General features: G+C 46.4%; 1 protein-coding gene across 1 annotated transcript in view; it reads left to right on the forward strand.

Moving 5' to 3' along the window:
- The first annotated feature begins 4,758 nt into the window (after positions 1-4,758).
- Positions 4,759-14,423, forward strand: part of SNPH (syntaphilin) — a 41,539-nt gene continuing 31,874 nt past the window's right edge. The window contains exons 1-2 of the mRNA XM_032606865.1: positions 4,759-4,864; positions 5,109-5,215. The gene's annotated coding sequence lies outside the window, so the exon portion shown is untranslated. The remainder of the gene's footprint in view (positions 4,865-5,108; positions 5,216-14,423) is intronic.

Consider the following 14,423-nt stretch of genomic DNA (forward strand, 5'->3'; position numbering starts at 1 on the left):
AGAGTTGTTTAGAGTGTTCCCTAATTATCCTTTTAATGTCTGCAGGGTCCATAGTAATAACCCCTCTTTCATTTCATGTATTGTTAATTTGTATTTTCTCTCTTTTTTTCTTTTAAATCACATTAGAGGCTTATCAATTTTATTGGTCTTTTCAAAGAACCAGCTTTTGGTTTCATTGATTTTCTCCTTTGCTTTTCTTTTTCAGTTTCATTGATTTCTGGTGTGATATTTATTGTTTCCTTCCTGCAGCTTGCTTTGAGTTTATTTTGCTCTTATTTTTTAGTTTTATTAAGGTGAAAGCTTAATTGATTTGAGACCTTCTTTAAACAGTTAATGCTATATATTTCCCTCCAAGCACTGCTTCAGCTGCATTGCACAAATTTTGACATGTTGTATTTTCATTTTTGTTCAGTTCAAAATATTTTCTAATTTCCCTTGAGACTTCCACTTTGACCTGTGGATTATTTAGAAGTATGTTGTTTGGTTTTCAAGGGAGAGTTTCCTGTTACCTTTCTGCAATTATTTCTAGTCTAATTCATTATGGTCAGAGAACATACTTTAAATGATTTTGATTCTTTTAAATTTATTAAGGTTTGTTTTATGACCTAGTGTAGGGTCTGTCTTGATGGATGACACTTGAATATATTCTGCAGTTGTTAGGTGAAATGTCAATTGAACCTAGTTGGTTGTTAGTGCTATTCAGTTCTTCTATATCCTGGCTTATTTGCTGTCTACTAGTTCTACTGATTACAGAGAAAGGAGTGTTCATGTCTGCAACTATAATTGTGAATCTATTTATTCTCTCGGTCATGACAAGTTTTGCTTCATGTATTTTGAAGCTCTTCTACAATTATTTACAATTATTATGTCTTCCTTGTGAAATGACCGTTTTATTTTTATATAATGATTCTCTTTATCTCTGGTAATTTTCTTTGCTCTGAAGTCTACTTTTTCTCATATTAAGCCATTCCAGCTCTCCTTTAATTCGTAGTATGGTATATCTTTCCCCATCTTTTACTTTTAGCTTACCTATATCATTATATTTAAAGTGAGTTTCTTGTAGAAAGCGTCTAATTAAGTCATTTTTTTATCCATCCTGAAAATCTCTGTTTAATTGATGTTTATACATTTAATATAAATATTGACATGTTTGGATTTAGATCTACCATTTTATTATTTGTTTACTGTTTGTTTCCTCTATTTTTTATTCCTCTGTTTCCTCCTTTCTTGTCCTCTTTTGGAATATTTGAACTTTTTGTTTTAGAATTCCATTTTAATTTATCTGTTGTTTTTTATTATATCTTTTGTTATAGATATTTTTAAATGGTTTCTTTAAGGATTACAAAATAAATACTTAACTTTTCACAGTCTACTTAGAATCAGTATTTTACCACTTCAAGTGGAGTGTAGAAACCTTGTACCATATAAGTTCCTTTATACTTCCTGCTTTATATGTAATCAAAATTGTCATGTATTACATCTACCTACATTGAAACCCCATCAGACAGTGTTATGATTTTTGCTTTCAACTGTCAAACATATTTTAAAGAATTCAAGAGGAGGACAGTCTATTAAATTTACCCAAATATTTACCATTTTTATTGTCCTTCTTTCCTCCCTGATGTTCTAAGTTTCCTTCTAATATAATTTCCCTTCTGTCTAAAGAATTTCCTTTAACAGTTCTTTCAGAGCAGGTCTGCTGACAATGAATTTTCTTAACTTACCTTTATCTGAGAAATGTCTTTATTTTACTTTTATTCCTGATGGATATTTTTGCTGGGTATAGAATCCTGGTTGACTGCTGTTTTCTGTCAGCAATTTAAAATTCTTGTTCCCTTTTTCTCCTGCCCTTCATGGTTTCAGTTGAGAAATTCACAGTTATTCAAATCTTTATTCCTATGTAATTAACACATCATTTTTCTCTGATTGCTTGCAAGATTTTTTCTTTATTTAGTCTTCAATAGTAACTGGGATCATTATTTTTCTATTATTATCATTATTTGGTTTATCCTCTTTGGGGTTCACCAGAAAGCTGGAGCTTGTAGCTTTGTTTACTCTGCTCTGTTTTGCTGCCTTCTCCCCACAATTGCACCTGCATCTGAAGACAAATGGTGGGAGGACGGAAAGAGACAAAAGAAAATGAATAAATAAAAATAAAAACAAAAAAGCAGCAGAGGCTCACACTCTCTTAGGACTACAGATACTTGATTGGAGAAGTTTTTCCTCCCTCAGAGTTTTAGGGATCTGTGGGTCCCTGATGTCACAGCCACCACTGCAGGATTCCCTGGGAGCTTGGGCATGAGATAATGGAGAAAAGATTAAAAAATAAAAGAAAAATTATTTCCCCCTCTCACCCTGAGCATTAGGGGTCTCCTTTCCTAACCCTAAAATCAGAACTAGGGAAATTCATGGGCACTCTCTCTGTGTTGATTCCCCAAGTCCAGGTTTTGGGCTTCCTTCAGACCAGGCTGGGGGATACCAGAGGAAGAAAAACTGGTAAATTCACTAGTCAGTGGTATGTCAGATTCTATCCTTCTTCCCCAATTTCCTGCTAGTATTTTCGGAGTCCTCAAGTAGCTGCTACATACATTTTGTTCAGGTTTATTGTGGCATTCAGTGGGAGGAATGTGCTTACCCAGAATTGGAACCAAAATTGCTTTTGAAACTAAACAAATTTAAGTATTTCCCAATGTGTACAAAACAAAAACTACTAATTTCTTTAGAATAATTTGTTTTATGCTTAAAATCCTCACTTTTTATAATTTATGTTGCAACTAAACATTGGTTCTCTTCTTCTCAATCACACGCTTTATGTTACTGAGGAGAGATTCTTAACACCATCCCAGATGGGAGTAATGTGTTTAGAGGTCCTCTTTCTTTTTGTGGGGTGAAGTTCCTTGTGGATATTTCTGGGAAATGTAGTCTTCTAAGTACCAAGGGAAAAAACCTGAGGACAAACAAAACATATTTTTTAAATAAGGATCTCAGGAATTATCTCCTGATAAACAAACAACAATTACATGGCTTCCTTTGGTTTTGCTTTAAGTGTAAATAAGTCACTTATATAATTTAGGTGTGCCTTAGGGCAGACAAAACATTTCATCAATTAACTTGCTAATTTAGCATTAGTTTTTTGTTTGTTTGTTTTTAGACAGAAGGCCTTATTTCACATGGCTTTTTCAACTACAATTTCCTATTTCTGCCACGATTGCTGTTATGCTTTTCCACAAAGCATAATATAATCATGGCCATCTGATAGGAGAATTCAGCTTAATTGAATGAGGGAAAAATATTACCAATGCAAAAAAAACTTATAGGCATTTGTTGCAAAGTTATATGTATTGTTATAGAGTGATGGATTTACCACAAATCAGGGCTACACAAAAGATTTAACTTTGAAAAGTAACAGTTAATTTAAAATAATTATTTTTTTCATGTACATTGTAAATGTTAACTATTTCTCACCAGGCCAGTATTGCAGAGTCATGATATGAAGTTGGTGAAGTCACTTTACAAATACTTCTCTTGGAAAATTCAGTTTAGGGTGGAGGGTACCAGGTACAGCCTTGCCAAAAGTAGACTGAGACTTTAGGACATAAAAGTCTTAAGAGACGAGGATAGCATCTGGCCTTGTGTTCTTATAGAAGACTAGGGCCTGGCATAATGCATGCTTGCTCTCTCATTCACTTAGTCAATATTTATTGAGCACCTGATATGTGTTAGGCACCATTGTAAGCACTGGGGATATGGCAGGAGACAGAACAAAGTCCCTTCCTTCATGGAGTGTACATTCTAGTGGGGGTAATAATGAAAGACTACAAATAGTAAAAATACAATCTGGTGGTGAAATACAGCAAAACTGGGGCAGAGGAAGGGAGGGAGGAGGGAATCACTATTTTATTTTGGGTGGTCAAGGAAGGCCTCCCTGGGACAGTGACATCTGAGCAGAGATCTGGAAGAAGTGACAGATGGTTTGAGCAGAGGAATGACAAATCAGATAGTTAGGGCTGGTTCAGAAGGAGGGAGACCCTTCCCATTGAGCCCCACTTCCCACACATGGAGCAGATAAGAAACCAGGCCCAGAGAGTGAGTTAACTTATCTAAAGTTGCAGGGCTAGAAGTGGAAACGCTAGGCAGAGAGTCCAGTTTTCTTTACTTTTCCCACTTGTTTTTCCTCTTCTTCCCCTGTGATAGTGGGTGGAAGACAGACACAGAGGGGAAAGGTGTATAATAAACACTTACTTTAGGTTGTGACTGCATATGTTTCCAATGATTCACCATCTTGTTTCAGATTCTTGCTATCATTTTTCTAAGTAGTCTGAGTGCTGTTTGCATTAAATACTCAGAGGTACTTGATTTGAGGAGTGAAAAATGTTCTCAGAGGAATTCGGATCAATTACTATTTAAGCCAACCGTGTGACAGGGAGTAAGACTGTTATCATCACCCGATGTTACAGATGAGAAAGCTGAGGCCCATAGAGGTGAAGGGGCTTGCCCAGGGTCACACGACCTGTCAGTGGGCCAACGTGCTCTCCGCCAGGCCCCGCCGCCCAGTTATAAGTACAGGCCGGTGTGGAGGTAGGAGAGGCCCCTAACTCCACGCATGCTGGCGTCTTCCGCGCCCTCTGGAGCAAGACACTAACTATCTCTTTAAGAAGGAAAGTGAAGCGGGCCGCTTACGCAGCTGCCGGCGAGCCGCCGACTGGCTGGTCCCCTCCATCCACCTCACCCTCCCCTCCCCTCCCTCCCTCCCTCCCGGCAGCCCCAGCCCCAGCGAGCACGCAGCTAGCAGCCTCCAGTAGGGACTCCAGAGAGCAGTTCGGCGGCCTGGGCAGGGCAGCCGAAGCTATGGAAGCCTCCGCAGGTGATGACAGGAACCTCCGGGCCCCCCGCCCAGCTGTGCCGCCGCAGCCCAGAGTGCCAAGTGCGGGGTGGGGGGAGGGGAGGCGCGGGCCCCGCAGGGGAGCGGCCGGAGCGCCCGGCGGGCAGCCGGCCCTCCAGGCTTTCTGGCCGCGGCGGCCCAGCTGTCAGCGGTCGGGGACTCGGCTGCCCGCTGTCCCCGCCCGCGCTCACCCGCCCCTGTCTGTCTGTTTTCCCCACCGCCGCAGGTTGCTGATCTGGGCCAGGCAGCTGCAGCAGCGACTGCAGAGGCGCTGCGCCAAGCCGGGCCGGAGTCGTGAGAGCCGGCGGGACTGCGGAGGGCGAGTGGACTCAGGTGAGGAGGCCTCGGCGGAGCAGGGATGGGGGCCTGCGCTGCACCGCGGCGGCCGGCGGGCGGGGGCTGCTCTCTGCGGTAGAATCCCTCAGAGGGCACCAGCCGAGGAGGGGTTAACTGTGACTCATTCTTACCATCCCTTCATTCCCCTACATCCCTCGAAGCGCCCCACCACCACCACCTAGAAATTCACTAATTAGAGGATGCTGGTGGCAGCAGAGAAGATGCCCAAAGTGGGCTATTTGGAGGATTTTAGGGATCACCCCATTCCTATTTGTTTTCCTCTTACGGCATTTGACAAACATTTAAGCCTCTTTCTTTCTTGGAGGAGGAGCAAGAGTACCTGGGGGAGGGGGAAGCAGGGAACCCCACACCCAGCCCAAGGTCAAATGCCAATGACTGCTTCCTTCCCATATTCTCCCCTGAGAAGAAAAAAATGTCCATGACCCCTAGAGTAGGAGATCTAAGCCTCAGTCTCCATGGATTCTCCACAGGCTGTGATGGTTTCTTCTGCTCCTCGGCAGGGAGCTGGGCTGTTGGGAACACCTCCTAGCCTGGGAAGCGCCCATATACCCTTACTCAACCCAGCAGATTGAGGAGAGGCCTGGCGACACACTGCCTGTTTCCTCTGCCTTCTCTGCCCATCTGGAGGTGGGATGGGCTGGAGTTGCTTCCCAGAAAAAGGTGATCTCTGCAGGCATGGTCGGGTAGGGAAAGTGCCAGAGACTGGGGTTCTAGTCCTTTAGCTTGCTCGTAGGCCACAAGTAGCCATCTTAAAATTCTGTAGGTGTGGGTGTCTGTCTGTTAATCTGTTAAATTCAGGAGTTGGATTCGATGGTCTGTACAGTTTTAATATGCCATTCAAGCAGCTCTTACACGTCAGGGGGACATCCCTATTAAAGCAACCCAGAATTTAAACTTGGGTCTATGAAATAATTGGGGTTTCCTCAGTTGATCTTTTTCAACTCGAGACTTCTCAAGTGAAACATTGACTGTGTGGGCCTCGTGGAACCGGAGGTATCAGACAGTCCTATATTGTCATCTCTGCGCCATCACTGGGATGACCTTTGTCAAGTTACCTCCCTTCCCCAAGCTTCAGTTTCCTCATCTGTAAATCTGGGAAGAAGGGTATGTATCTCAGAGGGTTGATATAAGGATTGAATGAGACATATATGAAAGCACTTAAAATAGTGCCTGTGCCTGGCACATAGTAGGTTCTCAGGGACACAGGAGTTGGGAGATAGACTGGAGGAGAGAGGAGGGGTGGCTGCTCTTTGTCCGGTTCTCTCCCATCTCCCCCACCCCACCGGTCTCTTTTACATCCCTGCGGATGGTTCCCTGCCAGGGGATAATGAATGCTGGAGTGTGTTGGGCTGCCAGGCTGAGGGGCCTAGGAAGCAATCAGGAGGTACAAACATTTCCACTGCAAGGGCACTGACGTCATTCCAGCAACGATGGTCCCAAGGAGGCGTATATAGCCCAGCACTGGGTTTGGAAAATCTTGGCATCCGAGGGCAGAATCCCTAAGGGAACAGAAGCATCAGAATCTTGTGTGCTGTCAGGGAGTCAGGGACCGTGGCTTTCTGATTTCACATGGATCCCACTGCTGCTCCCTTGCCCTCCCAGGAATCTCTCATTAGAATCTCCATGAGACAAGGAGGTCAAGTTTTTGGTGTCTGTATTTTCTATTCTCTACCTTCCCTCCTGCTGTGCTGTTCAGCCTTTCATTCATCTTTTCTTGCTCCAGTTTATTTCAAAGATACATTCTGCCGCTTGACAGCATGATAAAGAAGCCTCCCCATAGGGTGGGGCAGGGCATTTTACTGCTGCACCATTTGGACCAAAAGAAGTTGTTATGTCCCCACCTGCCCTCAATCCCCATTAGATTGTGAGCTCCTTCCGGCAGAGGCATGGACTTTTTCCTCTCTGTGTCTCCAATCTCTAGCCCATGGCTAGGCATAAAGTGGGTCCTCAGGAAGTGTTGAATCAAATAAGTTGGAGGAAATTATGTTCCTAAGCCAACCAGGTTAGGGAGAAACTGTGAGAATGTGTTGACAGTGTAGGGAAAAGCATTTTAAAGTATAGGGTACTGTGCCAGTTGTTGACTGTCATTATTTGTTGCTCTTACTGTTATTATTGCTACTGCCAGGGGCCAACAGTTGTTTTACCTTCTCCTCAAGTCAGGCTTGAAGGGACTAGATGTGCCTGGGGGGTGTGATTATGTTGACAAACAGATGGTTCTGGCTGGTGAAAGATAAGCATGAAGAGAAGAGGATGGGAAAAGAATGATTCCATCCACTTCCTGTGTTTCGGGGAGGGGGCAGATAAGGAGAATCAAACGGGCCAAAATGGACATGTAGCAAAAAATCAGGAGACCCAGGTCCCAGGTCTTGTTCCACCACCACCTCAATGTGTGACCTTGGGCCAATCACGCCTCCACTCAAGACCTCTGGGTCTCCAGCTATAAAACGAGAAGACTGGACCACATGATCCCTAAGGCCCCTTCTGGTTCTGACATTTTGTCAAGTGGATTTTGTTAAATAAAAATGAGACAACTATTATTACTTTCAGTATCATTTATGGAATAGCAGACCATTACATATTTTAGGTAATCCTCATAACAGATTATACCACTTTGTTTTGTTTTGTTTTTGTTTTTGCGGTACGCGGGCCTCTCACTGTTGTGGCCTCTCCCATTGCGGAGCACAGGCTCCGGACGCGCAGGCTCAGCGGCCATGGCTCACGGGCCCAGCCGCTCCGCAGCATGTGGGATTCTCCCGGACCGGGGAACGAACCCGTGTCTCCTGCATCGGCAGGCGGACTCTCAACCACTGCCCCACCAGGGAAGCCCAGATTATACCACTTTGAAAGATGAGGAGACTGAGGCTTAGAGAGAGTGACTTGCCTCAGACTGCACAGCTCTAAGTGGCAGACTTGTTATCTGACACCCGGTCTATCTGACTTGAAAGGGTGAGCTCTTGCAAAGGTTTCACAACCTCTCCTTGTCATCACTGTGAATTGTGTGTACACTTGCACAGGTGCATAAGGCTTTGGAGGAAGGAAAGCTGTGAAGGATTCGTGACAAAAGATCAGGCATTTCCCCAAAGGGATTGTTGCAGGGGACTTGCTGGGTTGAAGACTGTGTAAGTCAGTGCTGGAAAGTCTTCCTTGCGCTGTGAGCTCTGCTTTGCTGATGGGTGGTGGGTGCCCCTTTACCAAGGAGAACAGCCAGGAGTGAATGACAGTCATGACAGGCACACTCTTTGAGCTCCTCCTATGTCCTGTGCTCTGTTTTACACAGGTTCACTTACTCCTCAGACAATCCTATAATGTAGGCACTGCAATTTTACCCATTTTACAAGTGAGGAAGCCAGGGCAGTGAGGCAAAGGATCTCGCCCAGAGTTACACAGCTAATGTGTGGTAGAACTCGAGACAGTTTAGCTGGAAATGCACTGTCCTGAGAGTTGGAAAGGCTGCTTTTTGTCCGAGCCCTCTCACTGACGGAGTGATTTTGGATCGGCCAGTTTCCTTCTGCGTGTCACAAATGGGCTGGATGTGTCTATGGCTCTAAGGGGCCTAAATGCTGCCTTATCCCAGAACAGGAGTGGAGGGGATTCCTTGTCTAGCTAAACATATATCAGCCTTTGTTTATTATCTATTTATCAGGCCCTAGACCAAGTGCACAGGATAAAGGAAGGAGTAAGAGGCGGTCCCTAGTTTCAAGAAGCCCACGGCTAATAGAGGGAGACAAATATCTAAATGTGTAGGTATGACGAATCATCTAGGAGCTGTGATAATACTGATGTGGGTGTAATGGGACAGGGAGGGGGGATGGCCTTTCCTACTCAGTGGGTCAGGAAGGTGAGGGTGATGCCATTTTCTGTGTTGAATTTGTGTGTAATAATAATAATAATAAATGTTCTACCCAACTTAGGACATTTTCAAACAGTTCTTGGCTCTTGACCCCAGCAACCCAAAAAGTGGCCACAGAGTCTGAGGGGCCATCCGGACTCACTTCTGTGGCACAGTTCCAAAGGAACCATCCATTTGTCTCAGGTGGGCCTGAACCTTCCCTGTCATCAGAGGCCTCTAGAGGCAGGACTCTGAGGCTCCTCTTGGAAAGCCTGTCTAGTGCCTATAACAATCCAATAGGCTTGGGAACTTCTTCCTCATGTCATTCTTTCACCTGTCTGGAGCACCTGACCCCTGGAGAGATGAAGGCATTTACCCAAGATTACTCAGCAAGGCTGGGATCAGAACTCTGGCCTAATGGCATTGCATTTCTGAGCCATACGTGCATCTTTCTACATCTGGGTCACCAGGGACCTAAGGGGCTGTTTCTTCATTTGATGGGCAGCTTGCACTGAGTGGGAGGTTTGATGCAGGTGCTGTGAAGCTTGAGCTGAGGGCCCTTATAGGGGATGAGGCCTGTGTTCCCAGGCTGCTTTTTACTGCTTAGTGGAGAGATATTTATGAAGTGTTTGTCACATGCTAGCACCTCTGAATTGAGGTGCTGAGCCAACCAAAAGGGAGCATCTGGGAAGCAGCCTGGTGCAGTGGAAAGAGCCAGCACCGAGGGGCCGGGAGACTCACTTTAGCTCTGCCAGGACTCCCTGGGTGGCCCGGGGCGAGACTCTTTGCTTTTCCACACCTGCAAAATGATAGTCAGAGGTGGTGATCTCTAAGGGCTCTTCATGTGCTGACTGGCTAATAATTCAGTATCTCTTCCCTCTGTTCCAGAACCACTTTAGGGGGTACAAGAGTGGATAGGATACAGATAACTGTAACTTGAGGAAGAATGAGATAAATATAACAAGAGGAATGAACAAATGCTCTGTGAGTTTGCTGGAGGGAGAGGGCTTGGGAAAAGCTCAGTTCAAAAGCCACCTCTTCAAAGATAAGATGAGATGTAGATAGAGGTGGGGTTTTATTGAACCAGGAGGAGTAGCAGAAACATGCTGTCATTCTGTGACAAGAAGGCTGTATAGCAGAGCAATGGTCCTCAGACTTAGACTTCAAAGATCAGTACATTTGGGAATGTATCCTAGGTTGGCCAACTTTTTATTCTGCCAGGCAAAGACACATGACACTAGTTCTGTTTACTATTGCTATCATATAGTGAGAGAAAGAACATTTTAATACCTTTAGCCCCAAAGTAAGAAGGCTATATAAAATCAGAAAAAAGTATTCCTTCAAACTGAATGCATTTTGCTGTATGAAAAACTCACTGCAGGGGCTTCCCTGGTGGCGCAGTGGTTGAGAGTCCGCCTGCCGATGCAGGAGACACGGGTTCGTGCCCCGGTCCGGGAAGATCCCTCATGCCGCGGAGCGGCTGGGCCCGTGAGCCATGGCCGCTGAGCCTGTGCGTCCAGAGCCTGTGCTCCACAACGGGAGAGGCCACAACAGTGAGAGGCCCGCGTACCACAAAAAAAAGAAAAAAAAAACAACTCACTGCATTGTCCATACTTTTGCTGCAGACCAGTGTCCTTGTGTTTGGCTCTGAAGTCAGGCTGCTAGGGTTCGAATCCTGGCCAAGTTACTTTTTCTCTCAGAGCCTCTGCTTCCTCATCTGTGAAATGGGGACATGATGCTATCTACCTCATAAGGTCATTAGGAGGTCCGCATGCCATGATAAAACATGAAAAGCAAGGGATCTCAAACCCTGTTGTCTATGTTGGGCTCTTTGGGGGTGATAACAAATTAGAGAGTGTTGCTTGAAAGAGGTGGCTGCTAGCCTGCTCTCACCACCGCTGCCACGCAAGAACTTGGGCCTCGTGTTATCAGATCTTCTCACTTGTAAGCAATCTGGATGTTTGTGACATCTCTTGATTTTTTTAATGTGGCCAACTAGGAAACACTTTAAAACGCACCCATTAATGTGTGTCTGTGTCAGGCCATCAGTCTGTGTCCCCTGAAGTACAGTGTTAGATGCCAGGTGCGTAGTGCTCCTAGTTGTCACCTGAGGATGAGGGCGGAGAAGGGAAACGAGGCTGGAAGTGCAGGCCTGAGCCAGGGATGCCCTATCTGCAAGGCAAGGGAACATATGACTTTGGCCACTTGTGATCTTCTGCTTCTGGGCCCCCAGCTTCAAAGTCCTAATTAGTGCCCCTTCCCTTCTGGCAGCACTGTCAGAATGGAGCCTCTAGAGACTGAGGCCTCCAGGCACCTCTGAGCCCCCTTGAAGCTGTCACACTAGTCGGCCTCCCTACCACAGGGTCTCTGGAAGCCTGGTGGGCAGCCTCAGAAGAGGGAACTTGGCTGATGGCATGTGAAGCCGGCATAGAAGCCACACCCGAGAGGCAGGTGTGAGGAGAGGCTCTGGCAGCTCCTCAGCGGGAGAGGTGCTTCCTGTTCTCTGGAAGCCCTGCTGGTTCTGCCACCTCTGCCTGGGTTGTGATGAGGTCTGGACAGCGAGTGGTCTCTCTGTAGAGAGCTCTGCCACACAGCCACCACCGAGGAAAAGCTGGGATCTGAGTGTGGAGGAAGCCTGGAGCCTTCTCAGAGAAGGACCTCAGAGGAGTTCCTAATTAGCAGGAGGGGTCCCACTGACATGCTTTCAGGACATTCTGGGATTCAGTCTAAAGCCACTGAGGACAGTTTACATTTTTGTGGCTCTAGTTAATCAAATATTCATCAAGCACCTACTGTGGTCAGGCTTTATCCGGGCCGCTGTGGGAGAATGCAAAGAAGTATTTCCATCCATTCATTCAGCCAGTGTGTACAGAGTGTCTGCTCTGTAAGCAGGCCCCAAGATGTGGTCCCTCCCCTTAGGGAGCTTTTTAGGCTGATAAATATATACGGATGGTACATGGAGCCTGGCTCATAGAAATATTAATAACAGCTGCTGTTCAATTGTGTGCCTTCTGAGTAAAAGATACTAGCCATATAGTACCTGCTTTAAAGAGTGGGTACTGGGATTGAATGGAATCCTCGTCGGAGGATTGAGCGCCACACACTGGTGCTCAGTAAAAGGGTAGCTGCGTTACAGTTACCTTGGAAAATTGGGCAGATCCAGAAGAAAGGCCAAGACACAGATGGGTCAGAGAAAACAAGAAGCAAAACAAGTCAGGCCCACTTAGCATATGTTATCCTCATTTTATAGATGAGGACACTGAGGCTCAGAGAGAGGAAGTAGTTTGTTCAGAGTCACACAGCTGCTGTGTAGCAGAGCCTACACTTAAATGCTGGTCAGTTTGGCATCGAAGCTATGTTCTTTCTTCTAAGCCATATTGCCTCTAAAGAAGTGGTTAATGAACAGAACAATAAAACTACCACATTCGACAGGGGAGGCAGTGCCACCTGGTGAGGTTAGGAGTTTTTATAATTGAGGAAGCTGGGACTAGTGGAAAGAAGGAACTGGCCAGAGTTATATAACCAGGAAGTGGTAGGGTTGGGACCCCAATCTAGGCATACTGGACATGACTTCCCACACTGCTGGGACAGAATAGTAGCCGTTGAGGGTAAAGATAGTTGTCTCCAGATACTCAAAGTTCAGTCACAGGAAAGAGCCCAGGCTTCCATATGCCCTGAGGGGCAGACCCCAGACCAGCACTTACAAGTGCCAGCCAGGGAGGAAAATTTTGGCTCAGTTCTAGGAAGAACATTCTAAATTGAAAAACCATCTAGCAGGGCTTCCCTGGTGGCGCAGTGGTTGAGAGTCCGCCTGCCGATGCAGGGGACATGGGTTCGTGCCCCGATCCGGGAAGATCCCACATGCCGCGGAGCGGCTGGGCCCGTGAGCCATGGCCGCTGAGCCTGCGCGTCAGGAGCCTGTGCTCCACAACGGGAGAGGCCACAGCAGTGAGAGGCCCGCGTACCGCAAAAAAAACCCACAAAAAAACAAAACATCTAGCAATGAAACAATATGTTTTTGAGAGCTAGCTCCTCATCTCTGGGCAACTCACATAGGTCTGGATGTTCTAGAAGGAGTTCTTGCAATGTAATGGGGTTTGGAATGGCTGTGCTTGGCAGTCTTACAATCTAGAGGATCTGGAATTCTAGTATAGGACTGGTCACAGGTGATGCAAGCAGTGGGTACCACTGGCGACCCCAGGAGAAAGGGTAACTGTAGGCTGGAGCTATCTGAGAAAGCTTCCTGGAGAAGGAACTAGAGCAGGATCTAAAGGGCTGCAAAAAGGGAGAGGAGTAGGACTGGGTAAGGTGAGCCCCCCAGTCTAGCTGGGCTGTGGGGTTAGTGCTTCTCAGCAAAGGGTCTTCCCCTGTTCTCTGGGGCTTTTTAAATGGTGGAAATGACACGGTGAGTTCTGGGTCTTTCCTCATTAGGAGGCTGGTTTAGCACCACATCCCCCTTTTACCTCCCAACCATCCCTCCCTCCTCTCTTCATTGTACCACTCACCTCCTCCCACCCTCCCTTTCAGAGGTGGCAGGCATTGGACATTGAGCTCCCTGGGAGAAAGGTGTGCCAACGTGGCCTCTGCCGTGAGGCGAAGCCCGCAGCGTCTGACAAAGGCCACCTTCCTTGCATTTGGGCACAGAGCTGAAGCCGACCTGGGCCTCCTAGCAGCTGCTTGCTGCTAAGGGTGAGCACTGGCTTCAGAGTCAGGCCTGGCTCATCTCCAGTTCTGCTACTTGTTAGCCTGGGACCTCAGACAAATTGTCTTACCCCCAGGGCCATGTTCTCATCTACCAAAGAGGGATCGATCATTCCTGCCTGAAAGGAGAGCTATGATCTGCTGAAAGGGCCTGGCATACAGCAGATGTCCGCACAAATGCCCCTCTTCTGCACGGCCTCAATCGCTTCTCTGCCCACTGGGTCCCAACCCTTGTCCAGGTGAATGATAAGAGGGACACCACATACCAGGTGCAGGGATGTGTGACTTAGTGCATCCTCCTACCGCTCTGTGAGGAAGGTATTATTATAGAAGAGGAAATTGAGTCACAGAGAATTTAAGCAACTTGTCTGTTATATGCGGCCTAGCTACCAAATATCTGATTCCAGAGCCCACCTTCTCTCCACCCCTTTTTCTCCCTTTGCTTTTTCATCCTCTTTCTCTCCCTATTTCTGTTCTCAGGCCTGTGAGTATCCGTTCGTCCCTCCTCAGCCCTTAGCTGGGCTCTTATGAGCAAGATTACCAGCCCTGGGCCTGATCGGAGTGAGCCGGCCTAAGAGCTAGAGAAAGGCATTTTGTTACTTCAGAAATGTCCCTAAGGGACCCTTGGTCCCATTCTATCTCAGGTCAGCAGTA

The sequence above is a fragment of the Phocoena sinus genome, chromosome 15 (assembly GCF_008692025.1).
Source record: "Phocoena sinus isolate mPhoSin1 chromosome 15, mPhoSin1.pri, whole genome shotgun sequence".
Classification (NCBI taxonomy): domain Eukaryota; kingdom Metazoa; phylum Chordata; class Mammalia; order Artiodactyla; family Phocoenidae; genus Phocoena; species Phocoena sinus.